The sequence below is a fragment of the Myxocyprinus asiaticus genome, chromosome 44, assembly GCF_019703515.2.
Source record: "Myxocyprinus asiaticus isolate MX2 ecotype Aquarium Trade chromosome 44, UBuf_Myxa_2, whole genome shotgun sequence".
Lineage (NCBI taxonomy): Eukaryota > Metazoa > Chordata > Actinopteri > Cypriniformes > Catostomidae > Myxocyprinus > Myxocyprinus asiaticus.
The window spans coordinates 9,024,332-9,044,608 of record NC_059387.1 but is presented as its reverse complement, the minus strand read 5'-3'; the positions used below and the strand labels follow the sequence as shown (position 1 = coordinate 9,044,608).

At 38.5% G+C, this 20,277-nt stretch overlaps 1 protein-coding gene across 2 annotated transcripts in view; it reads right to left on the bottom strand.

The window, feature by feature from the left end:
* LOC127434224 (cytoplasmic protein NCK1-like) overlaps positions 1 to 20,277 on the bottom strand; it is a 73,674-nt gene that overhangs the window by 53,129 nt on the left and 268 nt on the right. The gene's annotated exons all lie outside the window — the stretch shown is intronic.

The window sequence follows — 20,277 nt, the reverse complement described above, 5'->3', positions numbered from 1 at the left end:
ATGGAAAGTTCTTCCTTTGGGCACCGCTTTGTCCATTGTGCATCTTTACAGATTTGTAATGTGTCCCCAATTTTTTTCGCTGAGATGCAGCTGCATGACGTCACACAAACCTGTCGGCACCCAGAGATGTACAAAGATAGTGATGAACATTCACCTTTATTAAATTATATTGAGCAATGAGTCAAAGTTCCTACATAAGATATTCAAGCTTGTTTGACAAACGTCTACAGAGACTGGTGTACACAACACAGTAAATTAAACTCTCTTTTGATTATCGTACACCTGTAGCACAAATGCTAGCGCAGCAGCATTGTTTATCAGTTGGGTTGCTAGGAGACATCTCTGTTGACATTCAAACCCGTTAAGCAAAAGGGAGAGTTTCAGTTTTGGTTGTTTAAACATCATTTTCCAAGCATATGGCAATGAAATTCCTTTATGGTCGGAGATCGGAGAATCCAAATAGGAATATCCCACATCAGACTTGAATGAAACGCAGCACGAGTGTCGCGCTAAACTCCGCCTTTGACATTGACCCCGCCTCAACCCTCAGTTGGCCTTCTTTGGCCCAAGGGTAATCGGCAGGCCAAAGGCCATTGGCCCCAAAGAAGCCCAGAGGAGGCACGATTAAGCCCCCGAAGTGACAGTGGGAATTAGGGGTGGGTACAAATATCGATTTTCCGATGCATCGTAATCTTCATTTGAACGATCTCGAAATCGATTCTTAAATCCCAAGATCTATGTTTTATTCTATGTGCAGCCCTCCACTACAATCAGAGGAAATCACTCGCATTTGCAATCAAATTTCGCGCTATGCAACTAAAATTTTTATATTTGGCAACTGGCTGGGAAATCTTTAGATTTCCCTCAGCAGTGATTGTGTAGTTTAATGATGGTGTATTCAGCAGCGAGATCCTTTCAGTGTGTGTTGAGAATAAAAGTTGTTCCATGTAATGTGTGTCCAAAGATGACATCCACACAACCTATCCGTCATTGAATAATGTCTCTTTAAAAACCCTTTCGGTCTTCTACAGTCAGTTGTTGATCAAAACATCTTTAACGAAATCTTTTTGTTAAAGAGACAGTCCCAGTTTTAGCATGTGTTCAACAAATCAATGTAAATACGTGTAAATAGAACAAACAATGCAATTAAACAATAAACTTGTAACAAAAAATAATATGAAATAAAATATTTACTGACTGAATACATGGATTTCTTAAATTTAAAAAAAGCCAAAATATGACCAAAATGATGAAAAACTAATCAAATATAATTAGTAAAATTAATATTTTTGTAATGTACCTAATAAGAAGGTCCCCTGTAAAATTAACAGCATTAGCTGAGAGATAATTTCTTTCACATGTTAGCAAAAGGAACATTATAACTGAAATATGCCCATGTGAATCGATATCTAATCAAAATCAAAATCGAATCAAGAGCTTGCGAATCAGAATCAGGAAATCTGTATTAATACACCAGCCATATCCCCCTGTAGCTCAAGACTGGTTGCCTAATGAAGCTAAGCAGTGTTGAGCCTGGTCAGTACCTGGATGGGAGACCTCCTGGGAAAACTAAGGTTGCTGCCGGAAGAGGTATTAGGGAGTCCAGCAGGGGGTGATAGCCCTGCGGACTGTGTAGGTCCTAATGCCCCAGTATAGTAATGGGGACACTATACTTTAAAAAAGGCACCGTCCTTCGGATGAGACGTTAAACCGAGGTCCTGACTCTCTGTGGTCATTAAAGATCCTCCCATTGGCCCTTATCAATCATGGCATCCTAATAATCCCCATCCATTAATTGGCTCTATTACTCCACTCTCTCCTCTCCACAAATAGCTGATGTGTGGTGAGTGTACTGGCGCACTATGGCTGCCGTCGCATCATCCAGGTGGATGCTGCACACTGGTGGTGGTTGAGTCCCCTGTTCACTGTGTAAAGCGCTTTGTGTATTGTCAGAAAAGCGCTATATAAATGTAACGCTCATTCATTCAATACCCTGCCCTAGTGGGAATGCAGCTGGCCCTGGCATGCACTACCATGCCCACATTTGGCCCGACGGTAGAAACGCAGCTAATGAGTCAAGAGAGAAAATCAACATGTTTATCATAAAATAGTATGAGCGGTATGTTAGTATATCATCCCAAAGACAGTCCTACTTTCCATTGGCTTATCCTATTTTCCACCTAACTTCGGAATCATTCAAGAGATATGCAAGCTCAAGTTTAAAACCAATTCATCAACCAATTCATGTTTAAAGAAGACCTCTGCAAATTGTACACTAGCGGAGGCAGGGTTCAGCTATCCCCTACCCTCATCAACGGGAATGGATGTGTCATATCAGGGCAGCTGAACACACAAAACTTGATCATCCAAAGTCATTTATACCGCACTAATGTTGATGTGAGGTTTAGAAGTGAAATCCAGGACTGTTGTTTTAGGCAGGACAAAGAGTGAGTGAAGCTTACGCAAGTGTGTGAAAAGAGATGGCAACAAGACCCCTTGAAAGAGACGACTGCAGTTTAGACTGCTTGAGAGAAAGAGTCATTCAAGGCAACAGCACTTTTCTGAAATGGATTTTAATATCTTTTGGCTGCAAACTGCCATACTCCCTCTGGGTTCATCATAACGGTTTCCTTTGACATTTTCCAAAATAAAACCACTTCTGAGTAAAATGTAAGAGCGAAACCCCACTATCATAGCATAATGCAGGGGAATGAATTACTATTAACCAATGGTAAATACGCAATTTAAGTGTCAAACCTGAAATTTCTGGGATCATGTGAAGCAGTCAAAAAGTCTTTGCAACCTGCACTACTTCAGAAGAAAGATTCGACCTTCTGATGGGGTATGGGATATATGAACTAGTGCCCGACCAATATATCGGTCGGCCGATATTAGCCTTTCACTGATATATTGGCATCGGCGTATATTTTACCGATATGCGCCAATATGAAATCTTTTTTCAGAACATATAATGCAGAAAACAATGTTTTAAAATTGGTGTCATAGCGTAGTTTGTCCAGCAGAGTGCGCTCCGACTCCATTGTTTACAGAGCTGACGGTGCCTCTGCAGACAGCGCAGAGTTAAATTTGCGAACTAGTTTGTGAAATACTTACTGGAAAGTTAATAAATAAAATGACCCCATCATTTTATATAACTAATATAACGTTAACTATGTCACTCATGTCTTTTAACTGTTAGCCAGCTATAGTTTGTCAGTGCAGTCAGTAATGTAGCAGATTGAAAGGTAAATATCAGAGCATCTTTTTGCAGCTCAGCAGACAACGGTGCGGTGGTGGATTGAGTCTGTTGAGTGTTGATTTCACGCTTCGCTGTTACCTAGATGGTGAGACATTGCTGGAAAGTAAATAAAGTCCATCTTTTACTCTCTGTGACAACGAGCTTAAAGCTAACTAGCTAATCATGTAGCTACTTTCATTGCTTGTCAGCTGAGTGGAAGCTAATGTGTAAACATGTATTCACCAAACTGTTTTGTTCAGGATTCACAGTTTGGCACACCCTTCAACCAAACAATTCCAGTTGTTGCATTTATAAAATGTAATATTTAAAAGTCTGGTTTTCCAGACATTAAAATAGAATACATAATAAAAGTAGATTTAATAAATAGTATATTTGCCCTGTGTAAATAATAATATATAGGAACTGTATCTAAAATTATTGAGGGGTGATAAATACTAATACAACAGGCTGGAAAAATAGACATTTATTCATTTTAATATATGATATATATTTTGAATGTGTTGAAACTTGACACCGGGCGACACACCCTAAAAACAGCACCGTTAGAACGGTTTCATGCTGAAGAGCCGCTTAATCTTTTTTTTCTCTCTCTCGTAAATGTAAATGAGTGTAAGTGCCAACATAATCACATATGTCGAAATGATTGATGCCTGTCAACCAAAACATGAGCTCATTGATGTCATTAAACGGGTCTGCTTTTTTATTCCATCAGTTACTCCTGGTCGGAGGCTGCCATAAATATTTAGTTTATACATAAGGTTATGTCCTACATAAATTTAATGGTGCAACGCTCAAATATTTAGTAGATCATAACTTGTGACTTAGTGCCCATTCACGCCACAACTAGGCTAAGTTGTAACGTACGTATAGCTGGTGCGACCGGCCCCTGATGTTTATTTAGTTATTTTATTTTTATTTATTCTTTATTTAAATGGTCAGCCATTGACTGATACTAAACAGTACTGATGTTTATTTAGCTATTTATTGTATTTTTATTTATTCTTTATTTAAATGGTCAGCATTTGACTGATACTAAACAGTAATACTGATGTTTATTTAGCTATTTATTGTATTTTTATTTATTCTTTAAATGGTCAGCATTTGACTGATACTAAACATACAGTACTGATGTATATTTAGCTATTTATTGTATTTATTTATTCTTTATTTAAATTGTCAGCAATTGACTGATACTAAACATACAGTACTAATGTTTATTTAGCTACTTATTTTATGTTTATTTATTCTTTATTTTAATGGTTAGCATTTGACTGATACTAAACATACAGTACTGATGTTTATTTAGCTATTTATTTTATTTTTATTTATTCTTTATTTTAATGGTCAGCATTTGACTGATACTAAACATATAGTACTGATGTTTATTTAGCTATTTATTTTATTTTTATTTATTCTTTATTTTAATGGTCAGCATTTGACTGATACTAAACATACAGTACTGATGTTTATTTAGCTATTTATTTTATTTTTATTTATTCTTTATTTTAATGGTCAGCATTTGACTGATACTAAACATACAGTACTGATGTTTATATAATTTATTTTATATATTCTTTAAGTGGTCAGCAATTGACATACTAACAGTACTGATGTTTATTAAGCTATTTATTTTATTTTTATTTATTCTTTATTTTCTCAGTGTTCATTTCCAGTATTTGTTGACAATGTCAAATGTTCTATGATAAAAATATTTAAGAAAGCAGCCTTCTGAGTACCTTTGCATAGTCATATCGATGCAAAATCAATGCACAATCCACACAGAAAAGGTCTGTTTTCATTCCAGCTCAAAACTTAGCTGTATCGGTCACCATATCAGTAATCTGTGAATTTTTCCTCTCTAAAATCAGTCTCGGTCTCAAAAATCCCATATCGGTCGGGATCTAATATGAACCCTGCTTTAGATAATGCACATGCAGAGGTCTTCTTTAAACATGATGAACTGGTTTTAAACTTGAGCTCTTGTGTCTCTTGAATGATTCCGAAGGCGGTGCAAGTTAGATGGAAAATAATCATAATCATAATGAGCAAGAAATTTTTTGGGGGTGATAGGAGAAACAAGAGCACACAGAACATTACAGTGAGACACAGAATATAAAACAAGGTAAGAGTATAAACAGACATATAAATAGTAGGACATATAACAGAATGGCATATGTACATGTGCAAGTGGTAATGTATGTGCAAGGTAGGGGTATGTACAGTTATTGAATTAAATATGTGAATTTACATATGTACATGACATATGTATTTACATTATTGCACTATAGGGGAGTCCTGAGGCAGTTTAATTGTTCATGTGGAAAATGGCCTGAGGATAAAAACTGTTCTTGTGCCTGGATGTCCTGGTACTCAATGCTCTGTAGCGCCGGCCAGAGAGCAACAGTTCAAAGAGGGAGTGGTCAGGGTGTGTGGGGACCAGAGTGATTCTACCTGCATGTTTCCTCAGTCTGGAGACGTACAGGTCTTGGAGGGTGGGCAGGGGGGCACCAATAATCAGCAGTCCTGACTGTCCATTGTAGTTTCATTCTGTCTGATTTGGTGGCTGAACCAAACCATACAGTTATAGATATACACAGGACAGACTCAATGATGGTCGAGTAGAACTGTGTCAGCAGCTCCAGTGGCAGGTTGAACCTCCTCAGCTGGCGAAGGAAGTACAACCTCTACTGAGTCTTCTTCACAATGTCTATGTGGGTGTCCCATTTCAGGGCACGGTTGCATGAAAACCCTTATGAGGTCTGACTTAAGGGTATCCCTGAGGGGGGAAAAAGTCCCTGAGGCAAGGGATTTATTTTAGAGCGTTGCAACAAACGTCTTAACGGTCACCCTTACCTAAGTGTATATCAGTACCTTATATATTGGTGAAGTCTGTTTTCATTTTACTTTTACTTATTATTATTTACTTATTAATTTTCAGATTAGATGTTTTGCTGGAAAAATTAATAAGCAATTTCTTGCAGACCATATTCTGGCCCACTTCACAATCAGCCAATTTTCATCTTAAATCCATGAACGGCGCTCAGCCGATCATGCCTAGAATCAGGGCCTATCTTTTTTGCAGCACAGAGAATCACACATACACTGCTACTCTAATGAATGAGCGCTTGCTCAGCCCTTGATGCATGACAGTGTGGCCACTGGAGGGTGAGTTGGTAGCAATTCTAAGCATTCACGAATTTAAACTTTCAGACATGCTGTAATTTAGATTAATATGCCGTTTTGTTTTAAAACGTGTAAGAATTACACGTGTATGAATATTAAGTTGCCCATTTTCTACGATAGTAATTCTGACTTGCTGCATTGTGAGCAGAGAGAGGATAAAGATACCGCAAACGGGTATAAAAATTAATTAAACAACAAATAAACATGCGTATACTTCGGTTGCACAGTTTACCAGTACTAATGAAGTATCGCGATATCAAAAAAATTCAAATGGAACAATATCATCTTGTTGCTAATTTCTGTACCATATTACAGTATGCTGTCATAAGCAAAATGATATGAGATGTGACAGTTTTGAGATGAAATCAATTTGATCAATCAATCAATTTGAAAATAAAATAAAAAAACATCTGGATATGGCTAAGTGTGATCATTAAACAGCAGAAGGATATAATTTAATTAAATAATATACAGCCACATGCGCTGCACACTACAGAATAAACAAGAGGTGCCGCTCTGCTCTGTCATCTGCTTCACACACACACACACATGCGTGCGCGCATACACAAATGCAACACTCACTACTGGTGCTTAATTTTCATGCAGTGTGTTTAGAGTATAAATGGCTGTTAACACTTAAATTAACTCCTCCGATGCAGCTCGGAGATTTCAGCTCGAGGATCACGACTAGAGTATCCAAGAATTACTGGGAAGCTGGATATAACTAACCCGTCAAAAACAGGAAAAACTCAAAGGTCTGTCAAAATAAAAGTCCCGCTAAAATAAAAGCTCTATTCATGTGGATGTGCAAAATTGAAGACAGAAAATTATTACTACTGTATAAAAATGTTATATTCAAAAATTAGCAATAATAAAATAAAATTAAAAAAAATATAATTTTCATGAATGTTTTCATTAATACTGTGAAGAATTTTATTTTGCCAAAAAAAATTTTTATCTGTGGAGACTTTATGCAGTTCTTTTATGCAGTCATTTTCTGTGTAATTTCATTAAAAATCTGAGGCTTTTTATTTGTTGATTATAATATCAATTTAGTATCGATACCGAGGTACCAGTGCTAGTATCGTACCGAAGCCAAAATTTTGGTATCAGAGCAACCCTTGCGTAAACGAAAGTCGAGACAATCAGACATTGTGTTGAGCGATACTGTTTGAGCGATCATGAGCACTTTCAGCTTCAATCCCTTCAATATGCTCACTCGCAGTGTCAAACATGGGCGCTTTCCAGGTGCTCTCAGTATCTCAGTCACTCATCTCAGTGCTATTCTGTGAGGATCCCAATTTAAATCAGATTAATGTTGGTCACATTAACACTAATCACAGCAATTACATTTTAACCATAACAGCACCGCATCTTCAGGCATTTGCTTAATAATTAGTGATTTGTGTTACAGCAAAACGCCAAAAGACAGTAAACAAATCATAGATATTAATGATGTCTTACTGGAGCAGTTTGAGTTTTGTAATGGATATATCTTTCTTATTTTTGAACGTATCTCTTCTGGGTGTGATGCTCTCATGGTTTTTGCTGCTTACCAGTATGTCACAATGACCTTTTTATATTGATAACAGAACTATTCATTACTTTTTCAAAACAAATAAATGTTGGCAATTCACAATTAATGTAATTTTAATGTCATTTTGGTAACTTCATAAAAAGGTTCAAACCGATCAAATGTTTAAACCGGTGTGATCTGCATTCATGCTGCTGTTTTACCAGCAAAATTGGTTGTCATAATGAACCAGCTGCTCAAATAGTCTTTTCAACATCACAATCTCTTTATTTTGATATGTTACAAACTTTCAAACAATCGCTAAATAAAAGTATAAAGCCGTTACCATTGGAGCACACTGTTTTGATGCAGCGCTGCAGCCATGATTTCTGACATCAAAGAATATATAAACTAGTCAGTCCACTCGAGCCTTTTCCCATTCCGTCCGTCAAAACCACTTCCGGGGCTGGGAGAGTGGAAGTGCTAGGTTTTTAGAACCTTCCATGCTCCTCCTTTTGCATGCTTCTATGATGATACAATCTCAGAATCCCACCTTGCATTGCAACTAAAATATGCATAGCCGGCAAGTGCATTCGCTATCGCATCTTATCTATCATAATCAATCATTATAAACATCTAAAAACCACATTATATGTTTGAGAATATAAACTCAGCAAAAAAGAAACGTTCTCTCACTTTCAACTGCTTTTATTTTCAGCAAACTTAACACGTGTAAATATTCGTATGAACATAAAAAGATTCAACAACTAAAACATAAACTGAACAAGTTTTAGACATGTGACTAACAGAAATTAAATAATGTATCCCTGAACAAATGTCTTCCCTGTAACGCACAGTGTTGAGATTGCCTGCAATGACAACAAGCTCAGTCAGATGATGCTGTGACCCACTGCCCCAGACCATGACGGACCCTCCACCTCCAAATCAATCCCGCTCCAGAGTACAGGTCTCGGTGTAACGCTCATTCCTTCGATAAACACGAGTCCGACCATCACCCCTGATTCGTCAGTGAAGAGCACTTTTTGCCAGTCCTGTCTGGTCCAGCGAAGGTGGGTTTGTGCCCATTGGCGACGTTGTTGCTGGTGATGTCTGGTAAGGACCTGCCTTACAACAGGCCTACAAGCCCTCAGTCCAGCCTCTCTCAGCCCACCGCGGACAGTCTGAGCACTGATGGAGGGATTGTGCATTCCTGGTGTAACTCAGGCAGTTGTTGTTGCCAACCTGTACCTGTCCCGCAGGTGTGATATTCGGATGTACCGATCCTGTGCAGGTGTTGTTACACGTGGTCTGCCACTGAGAGGACAATCAGCTGTCCTTCCTGTCTCCCTGTAGCGCTGTCTTAGGCGTCTCACTGTACGGACATTGCAATTTATTGCCCTGGCCACATCTGCAGTCCTCATGCCTCCATGCAGCATGCCTAAGGCACGTTCATGCAGATGAGCACGGACCCTGGGCCTCTTTCTTTTGGTGTTTTTCAGAGTCAGTAGAAAAGGGTCTCTTTATGGGGCTTTTCCACTGCACGGTACAGCTCAACTCGACTCTGCTCGCTTTTTGGGGGTTTTCCACTGTGGATAGAACCTGGTACCTGAAACTTTTTTTAGTACCACCTCGGTCGAGGTTCCAAGCGAGCCGAGCCGATACTAAATGTGACGTCAAAACCCTGCAGATCACTGATTGGTCAGAAAGAATCGTCACTACCAGTGTCACTGGATTTGCAACACGGGACATCAACCCGCAAGTTTTAAAGTTAGCAACAGCGACAGCAATATCATTTGTTCACACGACTTTCAAATTGTAAAAAGAAATGGCTGTGCGCAAAACCACGCCGTGGTCAATAAACGAGGTGCAGACGTTCCTCTCCTTAGCGACGAATGAAATGACGCGAAACGAAAAAGTCTTTCAGGAAGTGTCGCAGCTGTTGGCTGCACACGGCTACCACCGAACCTACCAACAGTGTAGGGAAAAGTAAAAAAAAAAAACTTAAGTGACTACAGAACCATCAAGGACCACAACAGACAGAGTGGTTCAAACAGAAAAAAGTGGAAGTGGTTCGACCAAATGGACGCTATCTATGGCAATAGACCGGCGAGCAATGGGAGGGAGAGCGCCCTGGACTCGGCGTTGTTGGAGTCCACGATGGAGGATGTTACATTTTATTACGTTAACTCTATATTCTGCTTGAAAGTTTCACTTTATTTAGTTGACCAGCTACTGGAACGCTTGCTTCTAAAAGATCCAGGCTTATTTAACTGTTACACTTGTGTAAAATCACCATGCAACAACTGCTTTATGCAGCACAATGAGCTAGTAGCTAACAGCTAATGGTCATGTTATTGTTTATGGTCAGTAATGTTTGTGTCACGTTTAAGATGATGTCACGGCAGTAGAGGCGGCACAAATATGACGATCAGCCTATAATCCCACCCACGTTGAGGCGCTAAACTGCAGTGGAAAAGCAAGCTCAGAAAAGTAAAGCAAGCAGAGTCGAGTCGAACCGTAACGTGCAGTGGAAAATTGCCATTAGTGTCCTAAGTTTTATAACTGTGATTTTAATTGCCTACAGTCTGTAAGCTGTTAATGTCTTAACGACCATTCCACAGGTGCATGTTCATTAATTGTTTATGGTTCATTGAACAAGCATGGAAAACCCTTTACAATAAAGATCTGTAAAGTTATTTGGATTTTTAAAAAATTATCTTTAAAATACAGTGTCCTGAATAAGGGACGTTTCTTTTTTGCTGAATTTATAATCTGACCTTCTTTGCACCCGCTGTGATATAATCTGTCCTCCAGTGCATCTGCTGCAAAGTGTAAGGTTAAGATTTCATTTTAATTACAGCGTGCATTAAAGAACTTATGCTGGGAGATCTTAAAGTGGAAAATTAATGGATGCTAACTTTGTTTTATATCATGTGTAACACACACGTACATATCTGTTAACATCTCAGAAAATTAAGTTTAGTGTTTCATGACCCTTTAAGGCCCATTGGCATGAAACTTTGCTGAAAGTATTAGACTTAACATACTGCACCACATAATTTAACCACCCATTTCCCCACAAGGCATAATGAAATGAGTTAGCCTTGTAGCTGTTTAACCACAGAACCAATTTAGTGAGTACCCATTTCAGTACCTGTCTCTTCTTGCAAAACCAGACTATTGATTATTACCATAATCTGGTCCACATTGTAGCTTATTATGGTCTAAAAAGCCCAGATTGTCTGACTAACACAGGAAATAACCAACCAGAGTTCACTTTTTTGCATGACGCATATAGGGGTAGGGCAGGTAAATCTGCAACAATTTGTATACAAGATTATTTGGATGTCACATGCTGAATTAAACATGCAAAGTGAAGTCATGTGACAATGTACAACTTTTTGATGCTGAATACCGCAAACTGCTTCATTTACCGTTTATAAAAAAAAAAAAAAAGCAAACAGTATACTGCAATATACAGTATGCTAACATTCCATTCCAAATATCTTCCAAAAATTAAAATGCCACAACTCTTAATTACAACTTGTATATAGAGAAATGGTACTTGCCTTTTCACCTATTGTTAAATAAACTGACTGGTACAAAATGTTTATTACAGTATGGGCTGTGCCTCTCAGCTCCTGTTTAATGATCCTTTCATTGACGCTATCAAAATATCAGATGATGTGTAAGCCACACAATAGCACATCCGGAAAGCTAGCGCATTTGAAACAATGGATCCAATGGCTTTATCTTCTGCTGTGTCCTCTTATTTCAAACAAATATCAGTCCCCATGAAATTGCAACAACATGACTACCGGGACACATTACAACAGTAAATCATGCAGCAATACACAAACTTATGAGAGAGAGAAATGGTAAGTAGAAAAGAGACATTTCACACAATGAACACCTGTTTCCCTGCTGGCCTATTTACAGATCCAGGACAAATGCTCAAATGTTTCAGTTTCACTGCTTCATACGCTCACATGCACAGGTGACTCGCCATTTCATGTGCCTTTAATGTTAGTTACAAACCTTCTCCAACCTAAACCAGTTTTTAGTCAAGTGAGGTGCCAGAAGACGTTTTTCAGGCCCTACAGGGCTACGAAACTACATTGAAATAAAAGCAGGAAACTGTTCAACAGACTCTTCTATCGTGGTTAAAAAGAAACCACAATAGACTATGAGATGTCTACCAAATTAATCTCCCATTACAGAACTGAAAATTGCTTACTTACCATAAACACCTTTTCTATTACCAATTTGTTCTCCTTCAATTTTTCCTCAAGTTCCCTTTAAGGACTGGACGATATAGCTGAAATACACACCGATCAGCTACAACATTAAAACCACCTCCCTAATATTGTGTAGGTCTCCCTCGTGCCGCCAATACAGCGCCAACTCGCGTCTCACAATAGCATTCTGAGATGATATTCTTCTCACCACAATTGTACAGAGTGGTTATCTGAGTTACCATAGACTTTGTCAGTTTAAATCAGTCGAATGGAACAGATGAACGTGGTACCTTCAGTTATTTGGAAATTGCTCCCAAGGATGAACCAGACTTGTGGAGGTCCACAATTGTTTTTCTGAGGTCTTGGCTGATTTCTTCTGATTTTCCCATGATGTCAATCAAAGAGGCACTGAGTTTGAAGGTACTTAGCATACCTTAACAGGCCTTAACATACATCCACAGGTACACCTCCAATTGACTCCAATTAGCCTATTAGAAGCTAATTGGCTAAAGGCTTTACATCATTTTCTGGAATTTTCCAAGCTGCTTAAAGGCACAGTTAACTTAGTATATGTAAACTTCTGACCCACTGGAATTGTGATATAGTCAATTAAAAGTGAAACAATCTGTGTGTAAACAATTGTTGGAAAAATTACTCGTGTCACGCACAAAGTAGATGTCCTAAATGACTTGCCAAAACTATAGTTTGCTAATATTAAATCTGTGGAGTGGTTCAAAAATGAGTTTTAATGACTTCAACTGAAGTGTATGTAAACTTCTGACTTCAACTGTGTATGTGTAAAACCGAACAATAAATCAGAGTTTGGAACCCGTTTCTTGCAACAGACATTTAGTAAGAAATGACTGGTGGAAATGAATGAAACTTCCCAACCTTATTGGCATTTTTGCTGCTGAGGTTTAAATCAGAGAAGCTATTACATTATCTCTGTCTTAACGACATCATACACAAAGTACTTAAATTTGATTCTTTTTCGCACCAAAAGTGATCGTATCGCTTTAGAAGACATTAACCACTGGAGTCGCATGGATGACGTTTATGCTGACTATCTGTAATTTTTGGAGCTTCAAAAAGTCTGATCACCATCCACTTGCATTTTAAGGAGCTACTGAGCTAAGATAATTTTCTATTTTTCTTTAAATGTGTTCTGCTGAAGAAAGAAAGTCATGCACACCTGGGATACCATGAGGGTGAGTAAATGATGAGAGAATTTTCATTTTTGGGTGAACTATCCCTTTAATGCATGCTATGTAGTCTATTAAACAACATCACTTTGCAGTGTGGGCGACTGCAACAAGATACAGAGCTTAGCACGCAGACCTCAACACTTGGTGCAGAAAACAGGATGATGGTAACAGATAATTTTGTTGATCGTGAATGGGTCATTTTTAATTAATTTCAGACTTCACAAAACAAGTCTCCAAACGTAACAAAATTGCAAGCTCATTGCATGTAGAAAGTACTTAATCTTTTCTGCTTTAGGAACTACTGCACCACATTTTTTTTCAGTGTAGCTGTCAATGAGGGGGTGTGGAACTATCCACTGCAGTTTTTACAAAACTTTATGGCAAATAAAAAGCAAATTAAGATCAGTGCAATAATAAAAATTCTCCTTATTTGTATATTGGAAAAACTATTTTTCTTAAAATTAACAAAGCGACAGAATTATGCAGCAGGCACACTACTGACACAGGCTACAGTATGGCCAGAGTTCGCCTGTTGGTCTGCTACAGTGCCCGACCAATTTATCGGTCGGCCGATATTACCGATATTAGCCTTTCACATATACATCAGTATTGGCGTATACAATACTGTGCAAAAGTCTTAGGCACATGAGATGTTTCACAAAAGCATTTGTCTTAAGATGGTTATTTATATCTTCAGCTTTAGTGTGTCAATAGGATATATAAATGCGTGATTCACAAATGTGTAATTCCCAAACATTACTTTTGCAAATAGAAAAGATTAGAATAGAAGAACAGGGAGCCCTGCAACAGATGTCATGGCCCCCACAAAGCCCCCCACTGAATGTCGTGTCTGTCTGAGATTACATAAAGAGACAGAAGCAATTGAGACAGCCAAAGTAGATAGAAGAACTGTGGCGAATTCTCCAAGAAGCTTGGTACATCCTATCTGCCAACAACCAAGAAAAACTGTGTCCAGATGTACCTGAATTGGTGCTGTTTTAAAGGCAAAGGTGGTCACACCGAATATTGATTTAGCTTTTTTTATGTTTACTGGACTTTGTATGACATTAAGTGATAAATAAAAAATATTTATGTCATTATTTTTGAAGACATCCTCACTATGCAACATTTTTCACAAGTGTCTAAAACTTTTGCACAGTACTGTATGTTTTCTGATATACGCAGATATGAAAACTTTTTTCAGAACATATAATGCAGAAAACAATGCATAGGATGATTTAGAATTGGTGTCATAACGTAGTTTGTCCAGCAGAGTGCGCTTAGACTCCATTGTTTACAGAGCTGAGCTGACGGTGGTTCTGCAGACAGTGCGGAATTAAGCGCCATCTTCAAGGTAAGTTGCAAACTAGTTTGTGAAATACATATTGGAAAGTTAATAAACAATGACCCCTTCATTTTTCCTTTTCAATATAACTAATATAACGTTAACCCTGTCCCTGACAACCATGTCACTCATATTCATCACATCTGTTTGCTGTGTTAGCCAGCTATAGTTTGTCAGTGCAGTCAGTAACATAGCAGATCGAAAGGTAAACATCAGAGCATCTTTTTGCAGCTCAGCAGACAACGGTGCGGTGGTGGATTGTGTCTGTTGAGTGTTCATTTCATGCTATGTTACCTAGTTGGTGAGACGCAATGCTGGAAAATAAACAACGTCCATCTTTTACTCTCTGTGACAACGAGCTTACAGCTAACTAGCTAACCACATAGCTACTTTCATCCCTTGTCAGCTGAGTGGAAGCTAATGTGTAAACATGTATTCACCAAACTGTTTTGTTCAGGATTCGCAGTTTGGTACACCCTTCAACCGAACAATTCCAGTCATTGCATTTCCAAAATGTAATATTTAAAAGTCTGGTTTTCCACCATTGAAAGTTTCCCCTGAACCTGTGTAGCAGAATACTCGGCAGGTGTAAATGCTTCTTGTTTTACAACCTGCTCCTTATTGACTGGCAGTATTAAAATAGTCAGCATTTGACTGATACTAAACATTACTACTGATGTTTATTTAGCTATGTATTTTATTTTTATTTATTCTTTATTTAAATGGTCTGAGTACCTTTGCGTAGTCTTATGCACAATCCACGCAGAAAAGGTCTGTTTTCATTCCGGCTCAAAAATCAACTATATCGGCCACCATATCGGTAATCTGTGAATTTTCCCCCTCTAAAATCGGTATCGGTCGGGCTCTAGTCTGCTATACAAGTAGGTAGGCCTGTTTGACTGATATATAGTGATATATACAGTATCTCCCTTGTAACTTCATCTTGTTTGCTTGAGTAAACCCATATAAACGTACTCAAGCAAACATCTTTAATGAGAAATGGAGAAGAGAAACTTGTTTTAGGTAAGTGAGGACAGATTTAAGTATTGTAGCAGTTTCTTGATACACACTTCCATTCTTTCACTTTCTTACACTAGGTTTTTCAGTGATCTTAAGAGATTTCAAGCTTGGAGGAATAACTATAATGCTGATTTAGGCTACAGGGCTTTATCATTTACTATGTGGGCCTATAGACAGAGAGAAAATAAAACACCAAACCAAAATTAAAAGACTGCAGAAAAAATGACAAAAGTGGGCAAAGTTGCTATACACATAGCTATATTCGCAACAAGGTTTGCAATTAATTGGCCACAGCCACATAACCGCACGGTGCAAATGCTCTTCACAGAGCTCACAGGGACACATGCGAGCGTTTGACACAACATGATTACAGGGGAAGTCGGCATGTTGTTTCTGAGAGTACCCTAGGAACAGCCACATTATGCTGACTCACCAACAAGCTCCATCTCCTATCAGATATTTTTCCATTGGCTCAAGTGCATTTACCTTCCGCTGTGTCGCCACTGGAAGAGTTATGTGTCCGTCAGCAGTGTGGGAGACCTTCCACGTCGGAACAAGGAAATAATTGCATTTGCATAATCAGTGACTAGCACATTTCGGAGGTTACATTATACATTTTAACCTCACTGATGGTTAGGTTTAGGTTTGGGGTTTGGTTTGGGGGGACAGTTTATAAAATATGCATTCCTCTCCACTGTATTACACCCTGTACAGCTGAAAACAACTCGCTTCACAACTCGCTTTTGGCATCCCTCTGTGGACATTTCACCTGGAAAATAGAGTTTGTACATGCCCATACGCCCAAAAACACATTGGCCACTGGAGGCGGTGTTTTGAATTTTAATAAGCACAGAATGATTTTAGATAAAGAAGTCCACCTACTGTTTCCGATTTCACTGTGAGATCAGTTTGTTTAGAAGCAAAAACCTGTTAGTCAGACAGCAGGTACTGTATCAAGTCAGTACTTACTACTATCGATACTAAGAAAAACTGGTATTGTTACATTTTTTGTTTTTTGTTTTTAGTATCGACTTGGTACATCATTTCCTTTACTTTCAGTGTAAACCTTTTGTCGTTGCTATTTCTGAAAGCCAAATCTTAAATATAGAAAAACCAAGCAACAGTAAAGCCATTTTTCAGCCCAAGCAAACTTGAAAGCCCTTGAAAGTAGCTTTTGGCTGACTGCATGACAAAAGCTGTGAAATAGAGACACGTGCGGAAAATCACTGCCAAGTCACTGCAGGCGTCTTGAACAGCAGGTGCTGTACTGTGAGTAAGGGGTCAAGGGGACTGAATGAGACCACTGTGCTTCCACAGGCACGTTCGGGGACAGTGGGGTGGAAAAAAAAAAAAGAGACACCCCACAGACCCCTGATATACCGTCCAATTTCTATGAATCCCGCTCACAGGGTGACTCTCCTCTTGCAGAGGAAATGGCGAAATATAAATAGCCGTTTTCACCATTTTCCCAACCCTTTCTCCTTGATCCCGGGCCCCTCAGCTCAGTGGGATCGGGGGCTCCAGACAAAATGTCTCTCACTCATTCATTTGAGCTTGCTCTCTCGTCCTCTTTTTTTTTAATGTAATGAGAGGCTGTGAAGAGACCTGTCAGTGTGACAATAATTACAGAAACTACACTGTTCACCAGCTGCAACAAGCCCCAGGCCCCAAAACATACACAACATACACACAACTGTGAGGTCATGGAAAAACCAAAAGGAAAAAAAAAAAAAGAAAAAACTAGAGACGTTGTTAGGCTACTACATCACGGACGACTCCCAGACAGTGAATACTGGGTTACTTTAATAAGACGACAGTGGAGAACCAAATAACAGTAGTTATGACTGTTCATCCCTGTAATTCAGATAATGTCAAGCCTAGTCATACAGGCTTTAAACTTAATCCCAAAGTATACTTCGGTTTTGACGCAATCACTTAGCGTCTGCGTACATTCGAACGCTAGTTTTTCACAGTACAATCACCTAGCACTTTATTAGGAACTAGGGGTTAATGATTAACTGAAAATCAATTAACTGTCGTTAAAAATTTATCGATCGTCGATTAATTAATTTTAGGACAAATGCGTTTTTAATTATGACAGCAGACGTTGATAAGGCTGTCTACAGTCACCCGCTGCTAGAGGGTGCCTGCGCGCTTCATGTCATGTCTTATTTGCTTGACACAGTTCACAGAAGAAGAGCCCAACAAACACACAGGTCAGACAGAGATGAAGTGGGCTCAATGTAAACAATGTTGGAGCGCTTTTCTATAAATTAATATTAATGTTTTCTGCACACACTGTGAAAGTACAACATGACAAAAAACACTGCTGATCTACTTGTTCCATCCCAACCTACAATTACGTCAGTGATCGCAGTAGGGCTGAAACGATTAGTCGACGTTATCGACAACGTTGACAAAAAAAAAAAATGTCGACAAAAATTGTCGAACAGTCATTTGATCTCATTTAACGTAACATGAGATCACATTAAACTCTAATGATGACGCTCGAGAGCAGCACTGCAGCTCGCGCCTGACTGAGAAGAAGAATTACACAGCTCACAGTCCAGATGCACTCTAAACTTTCCAAACAGCTTCAGGTGATGTAGATCGCAAAGTATAAGGGAATTATAATGCAAAAACACAAAATAAGTCAATACAGAAGCACTCTCGTTGTGGAATAACCGCATTTGCGATATTAACGTTAATGATTAATCGATCAATTGATTGTTAATTTCCATGACGATCAATTATAAAAATGTCTGGAAATTGACATCTCCCATTAGGAACACCTGTACATCTACTTATTCATGCGATTATCTAATCAGCCAATCGTGTGGCAGCAGTGCAGTGCATAAAATCATGCAGATATGGGTCAGGAGCTTCTGTTAATGTTCATCAACCATCAGAATGGGGAAAAATGTGATCTCAGTGATTTGGACTGTGGCATGATTGTTGGTGCCAGATGGGCTAGTTTGAGTATTTCTGTAACTGCTGATCTCCTGGGATTTTCAGGGAAACACCTTGTTGATGAGAGAGGTCAGCAGAGAATGGCCAGACTGGTTCGAGCTGACAAGTGTTCTAATTGAGTCAGAGTTCTTGGGGGGTCCCCTTATACCCACTCCTCCAACACTCTATTGAAATGGCTTGACGGGTACAATTTTTTTTTCCTGAGTTGATGCATAAAAATCAATTCGGTTACAAAAAATGAATGGGATTTTTACATCCAGAATCCAACTGTTGCCCTCTATTGCTAGGTAGAGGCAGGTGTTATTAGGGGGAGGGACATTTTCATTCTAGACAGCCTGTCATTGTACAAAAATGTGGATACGCCCATGAGTGCAAGATGAGTCATCAAAACGATGAGTCGTTTGGTCTTTTTCCCAGAAGTGAACGACATGTGTAGATCTAACTTTTAGGAGCACTCTAGCATATGAAAGCCACAAAGCTAATAGATATTGACTAAAAGCCACAAAAGTTCCAATTTTGATTTCATGAGGACTCCAAAAGAGGAGTGCCGCCGCATGTACACTGACAGGGGGTGAAGTTTGCAGGTTTTTGCAAAACAATGCACTGCACCCTACAGGCCATTAACAAGAGAGAGAAAGGATCATTAACTGGAAAAAAAATATATCCGGTCACAAATATTACTACTGATTACAAGAACCTCCCTAAATGGAAATGCTGAATCTTTCATTTCCATTTAGGGAGGTTCTTGTAATCAGTAGTAATATTTGTGACCGGATATATTTTTTTTCCATATAAAAAAAAAAAAAAAAGTAGCTAGCTTTTGCTACTTTGATGTGGGTGAGACACTAGTGCGTTTGCTGAGAAATCTCTCAAGATTTGAGTGTAACTCGCAGCTGAATGTGAAAGCGATAAAAAAAACATGAGGTGCTATGAGAATCAACAAAACAGGGGCCAGCAAGCTCACATATAGTGTTAATTCTCACTGAAAATACATCTTCTCAGCAAACAACACATTTAGTTTGTTTGTCTATCGAGTTTATGTTGTCTTAATAACTGTTGCATGATAAAAAAAAATACATGCATTATACTCAAAATACAGATTTTAAATCAGGTATCAATTATAAAAGCTTTTCTGAAGAGACGTTACAATAGCCATTTGGACAATATGCCTTATATCAATGAAATAGAAACAGTTGCAGTTTTAATCTAATAAACATTTCATTTGAACAAAGCCACAGCCTGTTTGTATTCTAACACTAGTTTATGCACTGAGATTTCACTGCAAATATTATTTAATGCACTATTTCATTAAGGCCTGTTGAATTAGACATTTTTTTGTATTTCTGTAATATACATGTGCATGCATGAATATTTATGTAGGTAATGCAGTTTGTCCTATACACAGCAGTGTTAGGCCTGATCACAACCGTTACAAGAATCCTTTTACAACAATAAAGACAACTGCACTGATTATCCATGACACACTTGTGCTCACAATTATCCATTTATCTTATTTTTTTTATTCTTACTTAATATAATCATCA